At 55.5% G+C, this 21,262-nt stretch overlaps 1 protein-coding gene across 1 annotated transcript in view; it reads right to left on the reverse strand.

The window, feature by feature from the left end:
• Positions 1-9,987, reverse strand: part of CSK (C-terminal Src kinase) — an 18,257-nt gene extending 8,270 nt beyond the window's left edge. Inside the window, exon 1 of the mRNA XM_077745700.1 lies at positions 9,875-9,987. The gene's annotated coding sequence lies outside the window, so the exon portion shown is untranslated. The remainder of the gene's footprint in view (positions 1-9,874) is intronic.
• Positions 9,988-21,262: the final 11,275 nt, after the last annotated feature.

Genomic DNA, 21,262 nt, shown 5'->3' on the forward strand with positions numbered 1-21,262 from the left:
GCCCCGTGAAGTTGCGAGCCCAGGGTGGCTCAGTGGTCCTCCTTAAGACCCTGAGGGTCTCGGGGCCATCCCCATCCAGGTCAGAGACTAAGAGCCAGACGGCTAGGAGGAACTCCAAGGGACTCAGGCTTCTAGTTTGGCCTGGACCAGGTACACAGGGGTCCTTTCCTGGTTTTGTGACCTGCTTTCATGCTACTTTGTGTAGAGATAGCACAGACCCCTGGGAGTCAGGGGCTCTGAGTTCCGGTCCTGGCTCTGCCACCAGCGTGCCGTGTGTGTGACCTTGGGGGAGTCACCTGGCTTTTCTGGGACTTGCTGGCTATCCAGCACCTCCGCCAGATCTGTGTCCCACCTGCTGTTTCCAACTCCCTGCCTGGTGCTCCCTTTCTACTCCCTCCCTCCTCTCTGCCCAAGGAACCTCCTCTCGGCCCCCGGGGTGCAGATGAGGAATCACTTCTGTTTCACGTGGGCCTAAAACCCCCCGTGGAACCGTCTGTGGTAGCAAGAGATCGGGAAACAAGCTTTTGCGTTCATCCATAAGGGACCAAGTAATATGGCCAGATATCCCTAAAAGGTAATGACAGTTCCAGCGGTGACAGGGTGCAAACAGACCTTCAGGTGCTGACACAGAGCACCCTCCGGTTCAAGTCACCGAAGGACAAGCTGCTGTGGGGAACGAGACAGTGACACAGCTTCCAAAGACCACCCCACGGATTAATTAGAAAGAAGAAAAAGCACCTGCACAGCAGGTAGGTCTCACAGACACCTTGTCAACCAGGTGACCGAATTAAGCATCAGCCACAGCGAGAGGAAAAACACGGAGGACACACCGAGCAGGGCACAGTGTCCCCAGGGTGGCAGTCCCGTGGAGCCGGTTACCCCGACTCAAATCGCGAAGATGCAGTTAGGCATGGCACCGGCAACTGGCTCGGCCTCCTGAAGTTAATGTCATAAAGGACAAGACACACGAACAGAGGCTGGGGAATGTTCTAGATTAAACGGAACACCAAAGAAATATAACACGGGGCGCCTGGGTGGCTCAGTCGGTTGGGTGTCCGACTTCAGCTCAGGTCATGATCACACAGTTCGTGGGTTCAAGCCCCACATTGGGCTCTGTGCTGATGGCTAGCTCAGAGCCTGGAGCCTGCGTTGGATTCTGTGCCTCCCTCTCTCTCTGACCCTCCCCTGCTCATGCTGTCTCTCTGTCTCTCTCAGAAATAAATAAAACATTAAAAAAGAAAAAAAAGGAAGAAAAGAAATAGGACAACACAACAAGATGGTATTTATGTGGGGTGAAGGAGGTGTTAACTAACCTTACAGTGGTCAATTGTTTAGTAATACAGGTAAATAATCACCCTGTACATCTTAAACTTATGCAACATCTTAAGTCAGTCACACCTTGGGAAAAGCTGGAAAAAAAGGAGAAAGAGACAACGAGATTCAATGAATGATCCTAAACTGGATTCTGGCTCAGAGGGAAAAAATAGTAGCTATAAAAATCATTTGAGGACAGTTAGGAAAATGGAAGTGTTAGGTAATATTATGGAATTTTAATGTTAATTTTCTTAAGTGTGATCGTGGTGCTGTGATTATGTAAGAGGTGCACGGCTTGCTAAAGTACTTAGAAATGAAAGATGAGATACCCACACTGACACTTGAACTAGCAAAAAACCACACACACACACACACACACACACACACACGTATACAGAAGAGGTACCAAATCAGTAAAACAGTAGGACCTGGTGAATCTGGGTAAAGGATATATGGGTATTCATTATACTATTATTTCAGCTTTTTATTTTACTATTATCAGTATCTTTTTGTTAAGCCATCTCTACTCCCAACGTGGGGCTCGAACTCACAATCCTGAGATCAACAGTCACGTGCTCTATGGACTGAGCTGGCCAGGGGCTCCTACTTAGCCTTTTAGTAGGTTTGGAACACTCCACATTAAAGGCTGTGACAAAAGGCAAGGGGCAGGACACCCATCTTCCATGTTATGCTACAAGTTGTGTCTTTCAAGTGGACATACGAGTCACCCCCGGACTCAGACATGCACATTTTATCTTTGAAAGAGAAAACTGACAACAGGGGTTGCCTCTGGGATCTGAAGGGGGAGTCAAGTTTAAGGGAAAATTACTTTGTGTATTTGCTATTTTGTCCTTCTTGATTTTTTTTTTAAACCACATGTATCTATTACTGACTTCCCCCTAAAAAGAAGATTGAAAATAAATCACTTTTTGAACCAGGAGCCTTCCTTAGCTCCCTGGCTGTGCTGGTTGTCCCAGGCCTCCACGGCCTCTCAGGCCTCCCTGCGCTCCAGTGAGAAACTCCCTGATCCTGGCCTGGTAGCTCTGCAGGGGGAAGGCCGGGAGCTGACTCATGTCCCCAGAAAGGGCTGAGCCCAGAGTGGCTGCTCGGTGAATGAGTGCTAAATGAATGAATGAACCAACAAAGGAAAGGAGAAGATAGGCTGGTTGCATCATACCGAGGTCCCATAACTAATGGGCCTATATTTAACCCCAAAGGGACAGCAGCTGTCACCACACCCACAGACTAGGGGACAGGGGGCTCTGGAACTCTGTGAAGTCAGCGCTTCACTCGGACTTCCTGCCCCAAACTCTGCTCCCAGCAGCCCTTGTGCTGGGGTCCTGGGAACAGGCCGGGCATTATGCCCAAGCACTGAGGTCAGTGGCTGCAGCCTCCGGGCAGGCCTTTCTTGGGAGCAGAGGCTGGAGCGGAGGGGGGAAGAAAGGAGAATTGGGAGCCCAGAAACTCCCGGGTTGCCCTTTCCCTGCCCTGGGGGCAGCTGTGGCCCTTACAGTCTGTCATGTGTCAAGGCCAGGGCAGGTCAAGGGGCTCCTAGCCCTGCCCCCCCTCACCAAAACTCCACTGCCTAATGGGGCGTGGGAGCCTTCAGTAACTGTTTACACCCATCTAAAAATACCCACCGAAAAGGGAAGTGCACAAGGGACCCCATGGCCCCCAGAGACTTCAGTCCTGCCAGAGGACCCAGCTGGAGTGTCTGGGGGGGGTGCAGGGGTGGCCGCCAGAGCAACAGGCATGTCCCCTATGCCTTCACATTATTTGAGCTGGGGTTTTGGGAGCCTCCCTGCGCAACGAGCCCCTTGCTTGGTGGGCCCGAATGGACAGGAGGAGAAAAGGGCCCATCAGCCTCCAGCGGGCTCTAAGAACTCCACTCATCTCTCTCTGTGCCCGGTCCAGGGCCACCACCAAAATGCCGTCCTGCTTCTGTCCTCCTGGCTACCAGACATGGCCAGGTATGCTCAGTGCCCCAACAGACAGGAGAGATGGGGGCAACCCGGGAAGGCTTCCAGGAAGAAGGGGACGGGACCTGGGAGGATTTCAGTGAAAGCAACTGGGAGGTGGTATGTGCTAGACCAGGCCAGGATTAAGCTTCCAAAACTGGGATACGGAGGGAGTTAATTAAGGCAGAAGAAAGCTCAGGGTGGGAGTCCACACAGGCTCTGAACCAGCCCGGAAGTTCTGACCAGTCACAGGACAGATAAGAAGTAAAACTGAATTTCCAAATGTGGGCACGCCCCTCTGAAAGAGCAGTGCACCTGAGTAGGGCGGGGCACCACCGCAGTCGGGCTGGTTTGGCAGCAGTAAAATCAGCCCCACCTCTAGTTTTGCAAAGGACACCCAGGCTGAGGGCACCGCGATGCCCCCGGGCCACATACCAGGCTGGAGGGCTGGAGGGTTCCCACCAACCCAGGCAGGCAGTCCAGAGCCCTCAGCATACCCACTGCGCATGTCTCAGGGTCAGGGACTGCAGAATTTGGCACAAGACCTTTGGAGATGCCTAAACCTCCTGGTGGTCAGGAAAGAGCTGGAAGGATGGCCCCACTTTGGCTCCAGAGTGTGCTGCCTGACGCTCCCCCCGTCCCCCTCCCTAGCCCTGGGCCTCCCTCAGCCTTCAGCACCCTTGGGGCAGGGGTGAGTTTAATGGCTGACAAATGTTTAAAACTAAATTACAGCAACTCGCTGGCTTTTTCCTGCCTCCAGTGGCTTGTGGGACCGGAAATCCCATCTAGTGGTTTGGGGGAGAGGTGGGGGCTGGAGTTACAGAAAGCTAATGGGGAGCCTCCTCCCCCAGTCACCGCTGCGGCCTGAAGCTGACACTCCCGGCCCAGAAAGGTTTCTAATTACCGCTCAGGAGCCTAATTACCTACATGCACTGGGCAGCAGGGACTTGGGCCTTCCCGAGGGCCCCAACACAGGCCTCTGTCCTCCCACCCCCCCAGCACAGGCTATAGACTTTGCGTGTCCATTTGCCTACATTTACATATAGTCTCTCAGCACTGACCTCCAACAAACACGTAAAGATGATGAGTGTCCTTGGCCCCTACCATGAAGTCTCTTATGCACATTACAGGTGGGGGGACGGAGGGCCAGAGACCCATGAACCATCTAAGAAGTGTGCCCTCCAGATTCTTGGTCTCTCCACCTCAGAACTGGGACCCACAGAACACACAGCTCAGAAGGTAAAGCTACGGGGCCCAACATGAAGGGCCCCCCCGCCCCCCACAGGAAGCTCTGTAAAAATGAAAGCATGGGATGAGAGCCCCCGGAGCCAACCCTGTGTTACTTATTTAATCCTCAAAAACTCTTGTGAGGTTCTACTGTTCATCTCTGTTTGACAGAGGAGGAGGAACGAGGCTGACAGGTCACCCACCTTTCAAGGGGCAGAGCAGGGATTTGAACTAAGATCTGCCTGAACTTGGTCAGGAGAGAAGCCCCCAGCCTCTCCTTGGGCAGGATGGAAGATCCTCTGAAAAAGAGCAGGTGGCTGAAGGGAGGTCGGCCTAGAGCTCGGCCTTCCGCTCTGGGAAGCAGAAATGACATGTGTGCCCAATCCTTGCTCGTCTGTCATATCCTGCGTCACCCCGAGAGGCCAGGAGTCTGTCCACAGCCACACAGCAACTAGAGAAGCCAGCAACCCTATAGAAGGCAGAGCTCTGAGCAAGGAACTCAAACACTTCTTGATTTTCATGGCCTTTCCCCTCCAGGAAGCCCTCCCGGCTGCTGCAGCCTACGCAGCTCCCCAGCCTCTGAGCTCCCACCAGCCCTGCCAGGAAGTGGAACCACAGGCCTCCCCTGACTCCTCTCTGAGTCTCTACTGGCCAACAGGGGGGCCCTCAGGGTCTTCTTCACTCCACCCTCCAGTCTCCCTGTGGCGTGGACAGCACGAGATGCCAGCACAGGATGAAGGGCCTGGGTCAAGACCAGGTGTGGGGCTGGCCAGGGCCAAGGAGCAACAGCAGCCAGGCGGGCAGGCAGGGCGGGCAGGCGTCAGCTGACAGCCAGGTTCTCACCGCCCACAAGGCCTCCAACTGTGTAGCAGGGGCAGGGGGGCGCCTCTCTTCTGCTTGTTCCTGCAGCTCTGGGCCCAGGAAGGGGCGGGTGTGGGGAGCAGGGGGACGGAGGGAAGCTGCGGTTGGAGGCCCAGCCCCGCCGAGGCGTACACAGCTAGTGTGTGATGAGAGGCGCCTCTCATCGCAGTACCTCAAAACCAGGAAGAGAAACCGAGCAGGCAGAAAGGGCAGGCTGGGCTTCGAGGGGCCCTCAGGTCCCTGGGGGCCTGCCGAGGGGCGCTCCTGGACAGTGGCTGGACAAAACACTTCCCCTTCTGGGCCTCAGTCTCCCCACAGGAAAAGTGGGATTCTCTCCCTGGTCCCGCCAGCCTGCCTGTTTGGTGAAGCCTGCATGACGCCGGATAAAAGGGATGCCCCCTGGCTGGTGGAGGACTCCCGATCCCCCCCAACCCTGCCGTGGGCTCTGGCCTCTCCTGGGAAGCAGGGGCTTGGCCCTGGGAGCTAGCCTCGCCCTGCTCACTTCTCCCCTCAACCACACAGGGAGCACACTAGCTCTTCCTTTACCAGCTCTTTATTTTTAGGTCTGAATTTGACTTTAATCATTACTTAGCGGATTCTATTTCCAGCCCTCAAATGAAGGGACCCACAGGAGAGGAGGAAGGGAGGCAGTGCTCCCTGCCTGGCATGGGGGCCAGCCTGCTCCTCCACCCATCCTGTCCCCAAATAAGGCAGGGGGAATGAGAAACACCCAAAGGGCTTGCCCCAGCCAGGCTAGCATCTTGGAGGGGGCCCCACCCTGTGACCTCATCCCAGCCCAGGCTGTGGGACAGGAGGGCAGTTGTAATGCCCACTTCCCCTGGGCCGAGACCGGGCGGGAGGGAGACACTCCGCAGGCACAAGTCTAGCGGCTAGAATCTGAGATCATGTGCCTGGGGATCCGTGTATTGAATGGCCCACCTGGGGGAAGGCCTCCTGCCTACATTAGCCCTGGGCTACTTTAGGGTCATCTGGGGCTCTGGTCTCTTGGGCCCAGGAGTGCCAGGTTGAGACTGATTTCCTCCCTCTGCCCATGGGGTGGCCCAGGAGGGTACTCTCAGTTACTCTTGTCTCCACAGAAGCAGAAGAGGGAGCAGGGGGTACCACAGCAGTATGTGCTCAGGTCACACCTGGGACACCTGCCGAAGAGGAGGCTGCTGACACACGGAACGTCCCCGGTGATCTGTGGGCCATCCATGTCTCCTTCCAGCTCTCATCTGGGAGGCTGGCATCCCCGCCCCACCCCCACCTCCAGTTTTCTTCCCTTCCCCCCACCACTGGGACAGGGTAGGGAGACAAGGCTGGTATGCCATCCCTCGGTTGGGGCTCAGGATGCCTGGGCTCCTTGCCCAACTTTTGGTTTTCCCAGGGAAAGTAGGCCTCTGTCTCCACCGGGGGAATTCAGGGGTGGCCCAGGAAGCAGCAGAAGCTAGGGGCAGGCGGCGGCCGGGCTCTCGGAGAGCAGACCTTGTCCTGTCAGCTCTGGCGCTGGCAAAGAGGGATGGGGAGGGCCAGGCCCCAGAAACCAACCAGTAGCCCATCTTCCTAGGGCCAGGTCTGTGACCTGGACCAGCCAACCGCGTGGTGACGGGGAGGGGACAAGGCAGGGAGCTGGGACAGGGCACAGCCCGACAGAGCCCAATACCTCAGGAACAAGACGGCTTCAGAAGGGGTCCATGGGCAAAGCCCCCTGCTGGGCGAGCCCCCAGCCAACCCTGGCCTGGGCATCACCCCCACACACTGAGGCAGCCTGCACTGGGTCCACTGCGAACGTTAACCTTTCCTTACAAAGTGCTTACCGGGGAGCCGGGGCTGCACCAGGTACTTTCTAGTACTTCAGTGAGTCAGCTCATACTCCTCTCTTATGGCCCCCGGCCCAGGCATTGCCCCCCATCTTGTGTGCATAAAGGAACCCCATCTCAGAGGGTGACCTGTCCGAGGCCCCTCTGTGCCAGCCTAAATGGCATAGCCCGGCCTGGAACATCGGGTGGGTGCCAAGCTGCCCACTCTTTCCAATACCTCAGGCTGCTCTGGGGCCTGTAGTAACAACAGTGACAGTGGCGACAGATGGGAAACAGCGATGCACGCGCTTAGTACGAGGGTTTGGGTGAGGCTGCTACAGCAGAGCTATTTGGAACACCATGTAGCTTCTTAGAGGTGAAGTTACACAGACGGAGAAAATGCCCAGAAACGCAGAATTAAGTGAAGAAAGGTGTCATGGCGCGCATACTCAAATGACAACAGCGATGAAGGGAAAAAAAAAAAATCAGGAAAAGATGGGCAGGGAATTCCAAAATGCAAACAGTCGCCGCTGGTGAAGCAATGGTGATTAATGCTGTTTTGTTACTTTATGCATTAAGAAAGTAATCCATTCGTAGTTTTCTCACGAGATCAGATATGCTTCTTTGGGACCTCCTGCCCCCCAGCTCTGGCCCTGAGGTCTGGGGACATCTTCTACTGCCAGGTGGCCGTACTGATATGGAATCAGCCCCTCAGGCACCTCAGGGTCTCTCCCTGCCTTCTCTTTCCCAGACCACACCTTTCTTTGGGGACTATGTGTCAAGGCTTTCAAAGGCCTCAAATGGTAGGGTCCAGAACTGGACCCAGGCCGTTTTGCCTGATCAGGCCAGCGGGCAGCTTGTTTGGGCAGCTGGATCACACTGTGGATGGGCCCCCACCCCTGCCTGCTGCTCTGGGCTGCTCCATGGTGGCTCAACCTCTTGGGGCCTGGTGGCCTCTGCAGCGGCCCTGGAGACTATTATCTGGTCCTTCCTTGCCCCTGACCCAACACAGAAAAGAGCAGGCGCTTCTGAGAGGGAGGCAGGCACTAAGCTCACCAGATAAAAACCACATCTCTGCACATGTGCTAGCCTGAAGCCAGACCCCTTTTCTACAAGGCTCTGGGACCCTGGGGCCGCATCCACACAGCTCACAGTTGGTATAAGGTGCCCAACAGTCAGGCCTCAGCCCCAGGCTGGAAAGGAAGTTAGGGCTGAGTGTGGGGCTGGGTGAGCCACACCTGGGTCCTCTCCACCAAGCATGCTGGGGCAACTGGAAAAAAACTCGACATCAAGAGCAGAGTCCTGAGCAGGATGAAACTACCAGTGGCCCGAAGGGGCCCCAGACACAGTTCAGCATCCTCCAAGGAACCTCCCACCCTTCCGGGGAGCAAGAAGCTCCTGCTACACTCCCAGCCTTCCTCCTGCTGCCCTTGCCCTGTTCCTGCTGGGACCCCTCCAAGAAAAGACACTGGCCCTGTGGGTGTCCCCACTCTGACAACAGTCCTATGCCAAGGATGTGGAAACAGGGCTCTCACCTTCCCCATCCGGATCCCATTCATGTTCTGAACTTGGCTGCTTCTGTGCCAGCTGGACCAAACGTGTGGGGAGGATGGGTCAGAACTGACTACCAGGCCGTTTCAACTCAGCACCAGCGCCACCCCAGACAAGGTGCCCCTCTCCCACCACATGCTGTCAGTGACCCAGCCTCAGGCACCAAGGGGAAATCCCATGGGCAGTGCCGATGCTGCCTGAGCCCAGACCCAGGCAGAGCTGGGGCCGGAAGCCCTCTGCAGGGAAGCACGTGCTTACCCCCCAAGGTCCTTTGGGTCAGGCTGGGGGCTTAGGGTCCTTGGTGGGTGAAGATCGCTGTCTGGTTTCCCTCCATCCAAAAGAGTCCAGCTCCGTAGAGCAGAGGATGAACGGACAGACAGCCTGGCTCTGCCAGAGGCCTAGGGTAGCAACTTCCCCCTTTGAGCCTCACTACCCTGGTCCACAAAATGGGAGGAGAGGTAAACCCCCAGTTAAGTTCCAAGGATCTGGTGGCTGGACACGCCTCTTCCTGACACCTGGCCTGGGCCCTGAGGAGCCTGGGAGAATGAGTTGACCATGCTGCCAGGAGGTGGGGGCATGGTCCCGATGCCCAGTGTCACGTCCACCCACACAGAGGCCCTGCCCAGTCTCCCCACCCAAGGGTCACAGGTCCCTTGGCTTAGGCCTGGTCTTCTGGGAGGCAGACGGGCTCAACCTCTCTGGCAGGCTCGAGGGAGGTGGCTGGGCCCTGGGCTTCCTAGAGCCAGCTGGCTCCTCGGCGGGGGGGGGGGGGGGGGGGGGGATGAGGGAAGATGCAGGACAAGGCAGGCCAGGGAACGGCAAAGTGCCCATTCTCCAGGGCCCTGGCCCATGGTGCCCCCTCCTTCTAGACTCCAGCCAGCCCCAACACAGCAGGGAAAGGAGGGGACGGACTCGGAGTGGCCCGAGACAAGTCTGTGGGGCTCACAGGGCAGTACCTCCCCAGTGAGCTCCCCTCCCAGACAGGCTGACAGCGACTCCCGGGAGAATTCGAACCCGGGAAGGAGGGGTAAGGGAGGTGGGGGATGGGAGTGGACGTGACCGCAGCTGCAACGGAAGCAACAGAAGCGGGACGCGCGACCTCCACCCTCATCCCCTCGAGAAGCACTCGGACGCCCACCTCCTCCAGGCCCTCCAAGCACTTACCTCTCTCGGGGCACTGCGGTCCGGGCCACCTCGCTGCGGGCAGCATCAGCGGCCTGCGGGACGGTCCATGCGGCCAGGGGGGAGGGGAGGGGCGCAGGGGTCCCCGGGGGGTGCGGTACNCCGGCCAGCGCTGAAGGCTCCGCGAGGTCCCTCCCAGAGGGCTGACCCGGCCGCAGCGGAGCAACCTCCGAGCCTTCCCTGGGCGCGGATTCCCCCGATGGAGCCGCGATCGAGGCCTGACCCGGGCCTCTCTCCTCGGACCTGTTTATGGAGAGTGGGCCTCATTCGCAGCAGTAAGCATTCATTCAAAAACGTGTCCTGGCTCGGACAGCATGACAGGCTCTGTTCCGAAGTCTACTAGTAGGGCCACTTCGTTACTGTCGGGGAGTTCTCAGTAGGATAACCAACAGGCCAACAGACAAGTGCAAAGAAACAACTGATAAAAGTGGAGACGTGGTGTACAACAGCCGCAGAAAACAGGAAAGAGGAGAGGGCTAATGGGAAGACTTCATAGAACTGGGACCCCAGGTGGAGGGAGATCATGGACAAAGGCAGAGAATGGTGAGAGCCTTGATGGCTCCAGGAACTGTTAATAGCCCCGGATGGCTGCAAATTGCACTGTGGGCTCAGGAGAGTGGGGAGAGACGGGGTTCCTGCAAGGTGCAGGGCCGAGAGAGATCCAAAGAACTCCGTGGGACTTCCTTGCACTTTGTTTTCAGCCTGGAGGCAATGAGGAAGTCGCCAGAAGCTGTGTGACCTTGGGAGAGTTATTTAAACTCTGTCCTATAGTTTACCAAATGGGGAAAATAATAGCACCAGTTTCTTAAGGTTCTGTGGTGAGGAAATGAATTAATTCATCTAAGCTGCTTAGCCTGCAGTGGCTGGCACGTGATCAGCCCTCAGTTAAGTACAGCTTTTACATCTCATAGTTAATGAGGAGCAGGGAAGGGGTCTGCTCTGAGCTGCAGGAGCAGATGGTGTGTGTGTGGTGGTGGTGTGGGGGGCAGTTAGTGATGGAGGAGAGGCCAGAGACTGGTGTGGGTAGAAGGGCATCAAGGCACTTCTTAGGGACTGGGCCTTGAAGGAAGGGGTCAGGGTGGGTGGAAAGAGAGGAGGGGGCACTTTCTGGTGAGGGAAATGAGGTAGACTGACAACATCAAGTCGACCGTCCAGTCTACGCAGACTGAAGGAATGGGAGGGACAGTAACAGGCCGTCGGAAAGTGAGCGGGAGAGACAATGTGGCTGCAGTTTACAAAGAGCCTCAAATACCAGGAGCAGGAGTTGGGTGTGACTCCCCAGATAAACCACCGGCTGGCTCTGTGACCCAATGCACCCCTGGGCCAGCTTCTCAGTGAGGGACTAGCCCCTCAAAGGAGGGAAGAAGTTGTCGCACCCCTGCCCTTTGAGGAGACAGGTCCCAGAGATTGCTATGGTGTAATGCAAAAAAGCATGGACTGGGGGGTACGGATCTCAAAGTTAAATCTCAGCTGGGCCACTGACTAGCTGTGTGACCTTGGGCCAGCCACTTAAGGTCTCTGAGCTCAGTTTCCTCTTTTTGTGAGATCAGGCTCAAAATATACTTCTGCTCATGAGAGATGCTGCAGATTCAGCAAGATAACAGCTCTGGGGGTGGGGCAGGTTCTCAGCTCAGTTGGTTTCCCTTTCTTTCCTCTGAGGTCAAGATGGAATGATAAAGTAGTGCCTGATGGGGCCTTCTCTCAGCCGAAAGAAAGGTACTTCAGCAGTTCTGCAAAGGCTTCTGAAAGGGAGAAGTCGACATCTCCCCTCTGAAGGAATCGGCTGGCAAAATGGAAGGGACTGAGGGGATTTGGGGAAAATGCTCCAATTCCTGTCCCTGTTTGGTTGCCAACCCATCTTCCTTTCCTCCAACACATTTGCCTTCTTCCCCTGGTTTGCTGTGGCGGGGAGTGTGAACTTTGGAGTCAAATAGAGTTGCATTTGAATTCTGGCTCCACCTCTCCATAGCACAGTGAAATAAGCGGTTTAACTTCCCTGAACCCCAGGCCCAGGGGGCTGATCAGTAAGTGCCCTGCCCCACTAGGCGTCCTCTCTAGTGGAAGAGCCAGTCAACTTTCAGCTTCCCCCAGTCACTTCTTCAGCCACGGACTCACTCAACAAGCACTTCCTGAGCACCTACTGAGTGTTAGCTGCTGTCCTGGATGCTGGAGGTGAAAGCGTAAGCAAGGCCACTTTTGGTTCTTGCCTAGCAGGAGAAACAAACAGGGTGATTAGGGACTGTGGCTGGAAGGCAGTGAATTCTGGAGGGAAGAGAGCAGGCTGAGGGAGCCAGGCGCAGAGGCTCGGCGGCTTCAGGGACAGTCAAGAGGCCAATGTGGTGAGCCCTGTGGGCAGGGAAGAGAGGTATTCAAGGAAGGGGTCAGATCCTGGGGGTCGTTGTGGGCCAGGTGTTTCATTACATGAGTTTGGATTTTATTATATGGCCAATGGGAGCCAGTGGTGATGGGCATGGGCTCCTGTGGGCAAAGGTGAGCCACGGGACAGTTCTTGTTTAGGCACTGTTAGCGGGAGTAAGGCCACAGGCGAAAGTAGGCCTGATCCTTGGGTGTGGCTGGAATATCTGAGGAAATGGCGGTGGACTTTGCTGAGGTGGGGAGGACCTGGGAGAGGGGCAGGTGGGAGTAATGCGCAAGAGTTGGATTTGGGACAAACTGGCTTTAAGACCCCTGTGAGACACAAAGATGTAAGGCTGGCTTTTGGAGCCAAGTTCTGCAGATGAGGCTACTAAGGCTTGAATGTAAAGAACTTTCCCAGAATCCCACCCCCAAGACCTCCAAAGCCTAGAGAACTGATCAGCCTCAGACCTCAGCAGACTTTAGGAAAATAAATCATCAGAGAAAGGTCCTTGGGTTTTAGGACTTGGGAGGAAATTTAAGAGGAGCCCCATCACTTAACGGGAGGCTAGCCATCCAGGTAGCCAGAGGGGCTCCAGCGCTAGCTGTCCCAGGCTGGGCTCTTGTCGTCATCCTGGAGGGACTCCAGAGAAGAGAGGCTGGGGAGACTCCTGGGTGTGGAGGGTGGAGCTTAAGACTTGGGGCTGCATTCAACAACGTGAGCTAGACTAGCTCTACGCAGAGCTGGGTTGGTCACTGGTTTTGCCAGTCCAGAGCTTAACCACCTTTATGGATGGCCTGCGCGGTGTTCCCTGGGCTGGTCCCTTGGGGAGGGAAGGGCCGCTTCTCCCTCCATCCTGCCTCCTCCCCTCCCCCAGCCTTTTTGCTCTGAGATGACAGTTTAGAGAAGCTGGTGTGAAATAGCTTGAAACTCAGACCTTCTGGGCGGTCCCCCAGGGCAGAAAACAGGAAGCCAAGATTAAAGGCAGATTTCCAGCAAAGTCCCCTCGTACTTCCTGTGGAGCAGGTGCTCAGGCCAAGCTGACTGTGAGCAGCTGCCCTTGGCTTGATGGCACCTCAGGTGGCCTCCTGCTTCAGGAGCTGTGGTTCGGTCTTGTCATCACCATCCCCACTGGGGAGCTCCCCTTGGGGAATGAGCCAATGAGCTGCCTCCAGAAAGAGGCTGTGGAAGGTAGAAGAGGCGGTCACTGGGGAAGGGGCCCAGTAGCACCTACAGGGAATAGCGCCTGGGGACCCCTGGAAAGCAATGAGACCATGTGGAAAAGGCATGGGCTTTGGGGTCACTCAGGCCTGGTGTGACTGCCACTGTCCTGCTGCAGGGTCTCACAGACCCGAGGGCTGGGTTGAGGGGTGGAATCAGTAAAAGGGGGGTCTTGAGGGAAGAAGGCCAGGGAGACCAGACCAACGGCGGGGGCTGAGAGTACCTAGAGAAGGGCGGAAACCAGGAGAAAGCAAGACGTCACCGTGGCCTCTGATGTCTCAAAGCTGGGCTACTTAGCTGGATGGCCAAGCTGATACCCACAGGGGCTCAGGGAAGCAGGGGCCGGGATGAGCCCTCCCTGCGGCCTCTTTCCCTTCCTGACCTGCAGGTGAACAGGCCTCCATGGCTCCATCAAGTCAAGAAGTTGCACCTGCCTCGTGTGGGCGCGAAGCCTTGGCCTTCCAGAGAAGCCTTGCACTTGAGCCTGAACTCCCGCCCTTACAGAGCTGTCCCTGAGAGTAAGCAGTGTCCACCTGATTCTAGGGATGTCACACACTGAAAACCTCCCTCCTTGGGCTGCGGAGTTTATCATGAGGATGCGGTGTTGGCCTGGAAAACCCAGGCTCTAGGGACAGACCTCACTTGTGACTTTGGGCAAGTCCTCCCCGTCTCGGCCTGTTTCCCCATCTATGTACTGAGGGTTACATTTGGGGGTCTCCTGCAGATCTGACTCCTTGTGCAAAAGTGTAGGCCCTGAGATGAGGGAGGTGGCTCCCCACTGCCTCCAACTGGTGACCCCCTGGGACCAGAGAACTACCATTTACTGAGCACCTACTATGTGCCAGGTACTTCATTATTACTGATGATGACAGCTAGTATTTACTGAGCACTTACTATGCACAAGCATTGTTTATGTCAGATTAAGGTCTCTTCCCTTCACAGCACCAGCTTGCTCAAGCGAAATGTCCTAGGAAGTTAGTCTTTGTTTCTGACATGATGGTGGTAGAGGTATTGGTGGTGGTGGTTTGGTGGCCTTGTGGCTTTGGTAGTGTTAGTAGTGGTGGTAACCCAACTTAAAGGCTGCTGGGGGGCTGGAGGACCCCACTCTTGTGGTCTGACTCCACCCACACACAGGCCCTCCGCTGCTATGCAGGGCTAACTGGCCAGTCCCCTCACCACAAAGGTCATGGGTACTGGGCTGCCTGATTTAGAACCTCCCTGAAGTGGAAGAATGCAGAGCTAAGTCCATGACACGAACTGGTCAAGATACCTGTCATCCCAGCAAACCATCTTGGTGCTTCCCTCATGGCATACATTTCTCTCCTCCTCGGTCCCCGTCTTCTTGGAATGTTCTGGTCAGGGAGAGCACACATGCTAATCAAGGTGATGAGCGTTACCAAGAGGTCCTGCAGGTGTGCTGTGGGTTCAGAGCCGAGGAACCTTCCTCACCTGAGTGTTCAGACCCAGCCTGGGAGGCAGGCAGAGGAGACGATGGGAGCAGAGTCACTGGAGCTGGAAGGAACTGAACTTGAGAGGAGGGGAAGGAGGCCAGGATGGAGTGAGGGGCAGGGCAGGGTGGCAGAGCCCTGAAGCAGAGCCTGCTGGGACCTTGAGAGTCTGTGCAGCTCCTGCCCAGGCAGAGGCACCGTGCTCTTTGAGGGTTTTACCACAGTCCAGCTGTGCATTTGTGTGTTTTTTATTATTATTTTATTATTATTATTTTAAGTAGGCTTCGTGCCCAGTGTGGAGCCCGAACTCCCAACCCTGAGATCAATACCGGAACAGAGATCAAGAGTCAGGCACTTTACCCACTGAGCCACCCAGGCGCCTCTCTGTATTCGAATTTAAAAAAGCATTTTTTAAAAACACTTATTTATTGTTGAGTGACGGAGACAGGGGAGGGGCAGAGAGAGAGGGAGACACAGAATCTGAAACAGGCTCCAGGCTCCGAGCTAGCTGTCAGCACAGAGCCCGATGGGGACTCGAACCCACAAACTTGAGACCATGACCTGAGCTGAAGTCAGATGCTTAACTGACTGAGCCACCCAGATGCCCCTGAATTATTTATTTGTTTATTAAAAATCTTTAAAAATGTTTATTTTTTTTAATGTTTATTTATTTGAAAGAGAGAGAGAGAATCTGAAGCAGGCTCCAGGCTCTGGGCTGTCAGCACAGAGTCCGATGCAGGGCTCGAAGGCACTAACCACAAGATCATGACTAGAGCCAAAGTCGAATGCCCCACTCACTGAGCCACCCAGGTGCCCCTGCATTTGAATTTTTTTTTTTTTTAATTTTTTTGTTTTTTTATTTATTTCTAGGAGAGAGAGAGAGACAGCGTGAGCAGGGGAGGGTNCTGTCTTGCAGTGACCTTCTCCAGGTTCCAAGGCTAGACCACTCTCCTCTGCTGGGCCCCTCAACAGGCCCTGTCAGCATGGGAGCATTGGCTGCCCCTTGGTGGGGATTTCCTGATCTGCTCTTGGAGGCTGAAATGCAGTGCTCAGATGCTGGTTGGATGAATGACATGAATTTCAATGAATAATCATATTTTTAAAAACCCCAGTAACTAGGCAACACTAATATGGGGCTGGCGATGTGCCAGACACTATCCTAAGCACTTTACATGTCTTAGTAGTCATTTAATCCTTGCAATATACTATCGAGGTAAGTATCATCATTATCTCTGTTTTGCAGATACAGAAACTTCAGAGGGATTCTGTAAGGGACCTCAGTCGCCAGATCCTGGGTAGGGGAGGAAGGACCTGGGATGTCATCGCATCATTATCACCCAATTTACTTTAACAGGTCTGGGTTCGAGTCCTAGCCTCACTCCTGCCCAGCTGTGTGACCGTAAGCAAAGGTCATGTAACCTTTCCTAGCCTCAGTTTCCTCATCTCTAAAATGGGGACGAGAGGCCCACCTCACAGGGTACTTGTGATGCTAACCGGAGACGATGTAGAGCTGATCACGTAGCACAGTGCTTTGGCACGAGGCATGCTTTCACCCACTGGCAGGCAGAAGAGAGGTTTTGCTCCCAGTCCCAAAATAGGCTGTCTAGTCCTGGCCCTCCCCTGTTGTCCTGTGAGTATTCAGTGCACCTCCCTGAGGCTCTTGTCTGTGCCGGCCCCTACGGCTGCTATAGAGTGGCTGACAAATTGAAACCCTTCTTCATCCACTTACCAAATATTGAGGGTGTGCTTATTCCTCTCCAGGCCCTGGGGGCCCTGGGATTGGACAGGACCAGAGCTTCCTGGGGTGCTGGGCTCACAGACCCTCTTGCAAGTTGATGGCTCCCCTCAAGTGCTGCCCAGAGACCTTCACCTGCCACATGTGATCTTTGAGCTAGACCAACTCCCACCCAGAACCTGCCCCGCAGATTGGAAGCCCCAGGTGGTCACGTTTGGGCTTCTTTATGGGAACTGTTTGGGGGAGAGCAGGAAAAGGGGTCCTGGGCTTCTCTGGGGTGCAAAGGTTGGAAACGTGGCCTAGGGTGGGGACTGGCAAGGGGAAGGAGCAGGAGGTTCGCCTGGCTTGGGCAGTGAGGGGAGAGCAGCTGGGGGTCAAGCGTTTGCAAATCACATGCAAATCCTCTTGCCCTGTTGCACCTGCGGATACACCTGTGTGTCAATACCTGTCCCGGGTGGGAGATTAGGGGAACTTTGAAAAGACCCCTCCCTTGGTTGGGAGTGGAGTGGAGCTGGGCAAGGAGGGAACCTCCCTGAGCGGAAGGAGGTTCCAGAAGCCACCGGAGTCAGGAATGAGGCCTGGAGGACCCTTCTTCCATGGGGTACAGGAAGCCTGGAGGAACCCCAGAGTTTAGTTCTGGGTTGTGGGTGTTTGGGAGGGGTGAGCTCTCTGAGGACAGGGGCTGGCTTCTTTCCCTCTGTCTGTCCATGGGGTGGTACAGAGCCCATGGCAGGGCCTCCTGGTTGGAGAGATGGCCTTCTTACTCCCCGAAGATGCCCCGCCCCGCCCCAGGGGGCCATGTGACTCCAGTTCCTCAGCAGCTAGACCTTAACCCTCAACTCCACTGGCCAGGCAGCAGCGCGAGTGGCAGCTTTGGAGAGGTCAGGCCCTGCCTGAGTCTGGGAGCCAAGGTCCTACACGCTTGATGTTGACAGGGCCCTTGTGTGGGTTGAATGAGTGGCAGATTAAGCTTGGGGTGAAAGTGGCCAAAGCTTCAGAGGAGCTGGTTGGTCCCCTGAGCTGTGGTGCAGAGAACGCAAGACCTCATGTCAGCTAGGGTGAGGGTGTGTGACAGAGGGATGCAGTGCCACAAATACCAGCATCCCCTGGGGACTATTTTCAGTGGCAGCTGGGAGCCGAGAAGCCAGGGGCAGTATCCTGTTCAAACCGCACTGAGAGCTTGATCTTAGCTGTCTCCTTGTGGCCGTCTTCCTTGGGTGGCTGCCATTTCCCCAGCGTGGTTCTCTGTCGTTTCTGCTACTTTTGTGAACAACACTTTTATTTTTTACTTATGTGAGGCAGAGGTCAGTTTCCGTTTGTCACTTAGAACCCTCCCCAGTCGCCCTGACCCCACACCCGTTGTGGCAGGCGTATGAGGTAAGGTCCTGTGTGGGAAGTGTCAGATTCATAGCAGCGATTAGACAAAGGTCATTTTCTTCCCCTTGCACTCCCCACTATGACTTGCCTTCTGTTCTCCTTTAAAAGGAGTTTGGTCTCTGATGGTGCTGGCCTGTGGTCTCATCAGGTCTGAGAGGAAACAGCGCCTCCTGGCGGCCAGAGAGGAGATCCCAAGGGAAAGGGAAGGTGGCGAGGCTGGAGGCAGGGCAAAGGCACAGGGTTCTGGCCCACAGGCCGAGTCATGTCTGGAGAGCAGGTGCATGTCTTTTCTGGAAATAGTTGTCCAGGAGCCTGGAGAGGACCCGGTCCCGGACTCAACTAGGGCGAGAGCCACAGCTGACCCTCTCCAACTGGGAGTGTTGCAAGGCTGGGCAAGGCTGGCCCTTGTAGATGAGGGAAGGGAACCAAGGGCAGCTGGAAGGGGAAGAGATAAGGCCACTTCCAGAAAGCATGGGAGGGCTGGTCATCCCTTCACAGAGAGGCAGCAGCCGGCCCTTCAGGGAACCACCCCTAGCGGTTCTCCGTCTGGCTCCAGAAGACCTTTTTCCAGATGGGGTGCTAGTGGAGGACAGCCAGATCAGCACCAGGCTGCCAGGATTCCCCAGGGTCCACCCCCCGCCCCGGGCTGCTCTCTGATTTCAAGGCCACCACCACACTGGCTCTCAGGGCATCCGGCCTGGCCTCAGCATTGCTGACATTCTGAGTCACAGGAGCAGGGGTGCCTGCCTGGTCCAGTCGGAAGAGCCTGCGACTCTCGATCTCAGGGTTGTGAGATCAAGCCCCACGTTGAGTATAGAGATGACTTAAAAATAAAATCTTAAAATGGGGCTCCTGGGTGGCTCAGTTGGTGAAGCGTCTGACTTCGGCTCAGGTCATGATCTTGCAGTTTGTGGGTTCAGGCCCCGCATGGGGTTCTGTACTGACAGCTCAGAGCTTGGAGCCTGTTTCAGATTCTGTGTCTCCCTCTCTCTCTGCCCCTCCCCTGCTCACACTCTGTCTCTCCCTGTCTCAAAAATAAATAAACATTAAAAAAATAATAAAATCTTAAAAAATAAAACAGGCTCAAGGGGAGGGTGAGACAGAAGGAAGGCACCCTTGGGACAGCATCTACTGTGTGCTGGGTGTTCATACACTTGATCTCTTTAATCTATTAAGGGAAACAGTAGCATCTCGAGCTTCTCTGTATAGCAAAAGAGGGGCTGGCAGAGCCCATCCCAAAGCCTGGGCTCTCTCTTCTACCCCACCAGAGGCTCTCAGACAGCGCCTCCAGAGGCTGGTCCCAGGTCCTAGGTTTGTCTGGCCGTGAAAGGACAGTGAGCTGGGAGGAAGAGAGTTGCTGCTGCTGCAGAGCTGTCTCCTGCCAGATAACAGTCCAGGTAGGAGTGTCTGGGTTGAATGGTACTGGACCCTGAGATGAGTCATTGCAGAGCTGGGACATTGGTGGAGGCAGGGCTGGGAAGGAGGGCATGAGGGGGCAGATGGGGGTCAAACTCGTGAGCTTTCTTAGCATGCCTGGCATGGCCCAGGGGTCATGCTTTGGTGCAAGGAATTCTGCATGAGCTGCAAGAGTCATCAGCAAAGCTGAGGTCAAGTCTAATGCTGCAGATGACTAGCGGTGTCATCCTGGGCAAGGGACTTCCTCTTCTGCACCGAGCGGGCCTGAGCACACTGCCCTCACAGAGTGCCGGAGGGACTCACAGGAGGGACCTGGCAGAAAGCCAATGCTCAGGGAACTCGGGTGGATTCTCAGGCAGAATTTGGGGGAGCATCTGAACCCCAGACATCTTCCAGCTTCTAGCATTTCATCACTTCCAATAGAAGATCTCTGAGAGGAGGGAGGTGAGGGTGTAGGTCTTGTAGGATGGGCCGCTTCCGCCTCTGGGCCTGTCGGTGCACCTGCAACCCTCGTTTGCTCACCTGTTGCTCCAGTAAGAGATCAGTGTGAGTCCCCGGAGGTCAGGAAGGGTCTACACCACCAGTGTTCCGGTGTCCCCAGCACAGGAAAGATGATGGATCAGCCTTGGGGATAATGATTCCCCGAACCTGGAAGAGAACAGAGCTGAACTCCTGGCAGAGAGTTGGACAAGAAATTTCTACTTCAAGTGGATCTTTGTAGATCATGCCAGGAATGATGGCCGAGGTGGGGAAAGCACCCTCTGACCATTCTTTTTTCTAAAAAAGTTTTTTAATTTGAGTATTGCTGACAAGCAATGTTACATTAGTTTCAGGTGTACAACATAGTGCTTCGACAAGTTTGTACACTATGCTGTGCTCACAACACAATACAACGTCACTGACTGTATTCCTTCTGCATGTTTTTTATTCTCGTGACTTATTCCCTACCTGGAGGTCTGTATCCCCCCCTTCCCCCCCCTCCCCCGGCAACTGTTTGTTCTCTGGCCTTTCTTTGTGGCTTCTCCAGAATGTCTGAGTAGGAAGGACTTAAGCCTTGTCTTCAAGCTGCGTTTGCAAAATAAACTTACTTTTCCTGGGCTTGTCCATTCGGGACGGGGTCGTCAGGGCTGCCGGCTACCTACAGTGGCTTCGGGATTCTTGTTCTTCTCCGAGTGGCCACGAGGGGGCGACCCCAGACTGCATTCTCGCCGCGGCAGCTCCGGGCAGGGGTGAGGCGGTCAGATCTAAGCCTGAGAACCAAGAACTGGGCTCCGGGCAGGAAGAGGGCTACAGAGTTGGACAGCTGCCTCTGTGGGGTGCAAGAAAGGGCCACTCTCCCTCCCGCAGATCACGAGGCTGNTTATAAATTTTGACGACTACAGTTGTGGCAAGCTTCAAGGAAGCCTTGGCATTTAGGAGTGGATTACCCTTCCTGTGTGGCAGGGAGAACAGGAGAGTGTGGCTGCAAGAGGCCTGGGGCACAGGAAGATAGGAACCCCCACCCCAAGCCAGGGCAGTGCCCACACCCAGGTGGGAAGCATGGAGGAGGGGGACGTCAGGCACAGTGGTGAGCTGGCTGGCGGGGACTGCCTGCAGTGCTTCTCGTCATCCCCTGGGTGGGCAGACCATGGTGCTGGCTTTCCAGTCTCCTGGGCTTGCAAAACACACCTTGCGGAGAAAGGAGTCTGGAAGGGGTGCTGGTGTGCGGGAGCAGGTCTTCCCAGGTCCCTGCCCCCCTGGGCTCTGTGCCCGCTGAGTAGCACAGGCACAGCTGTGGGTAAGGCCCCAGGATTCCACCTCCCCCTCAGAGTAGGGCC

Source organism: Crocuta crocuta, unplaced genomic scaffold (genome assembly GCF_008692635.1).
Source record: "Crocuta crocuta isolate KB4526 unplaced genomic scaffold, BGI_CrCroc_1.0 scaffold130, whole genome shotgun sequence".
Lineage (NCBI taxonomy): Eukaryota > Metazoa > Chordata > Mammalia > Carnivora > Hyaenidae > Crocuta > Crocuta crocuta.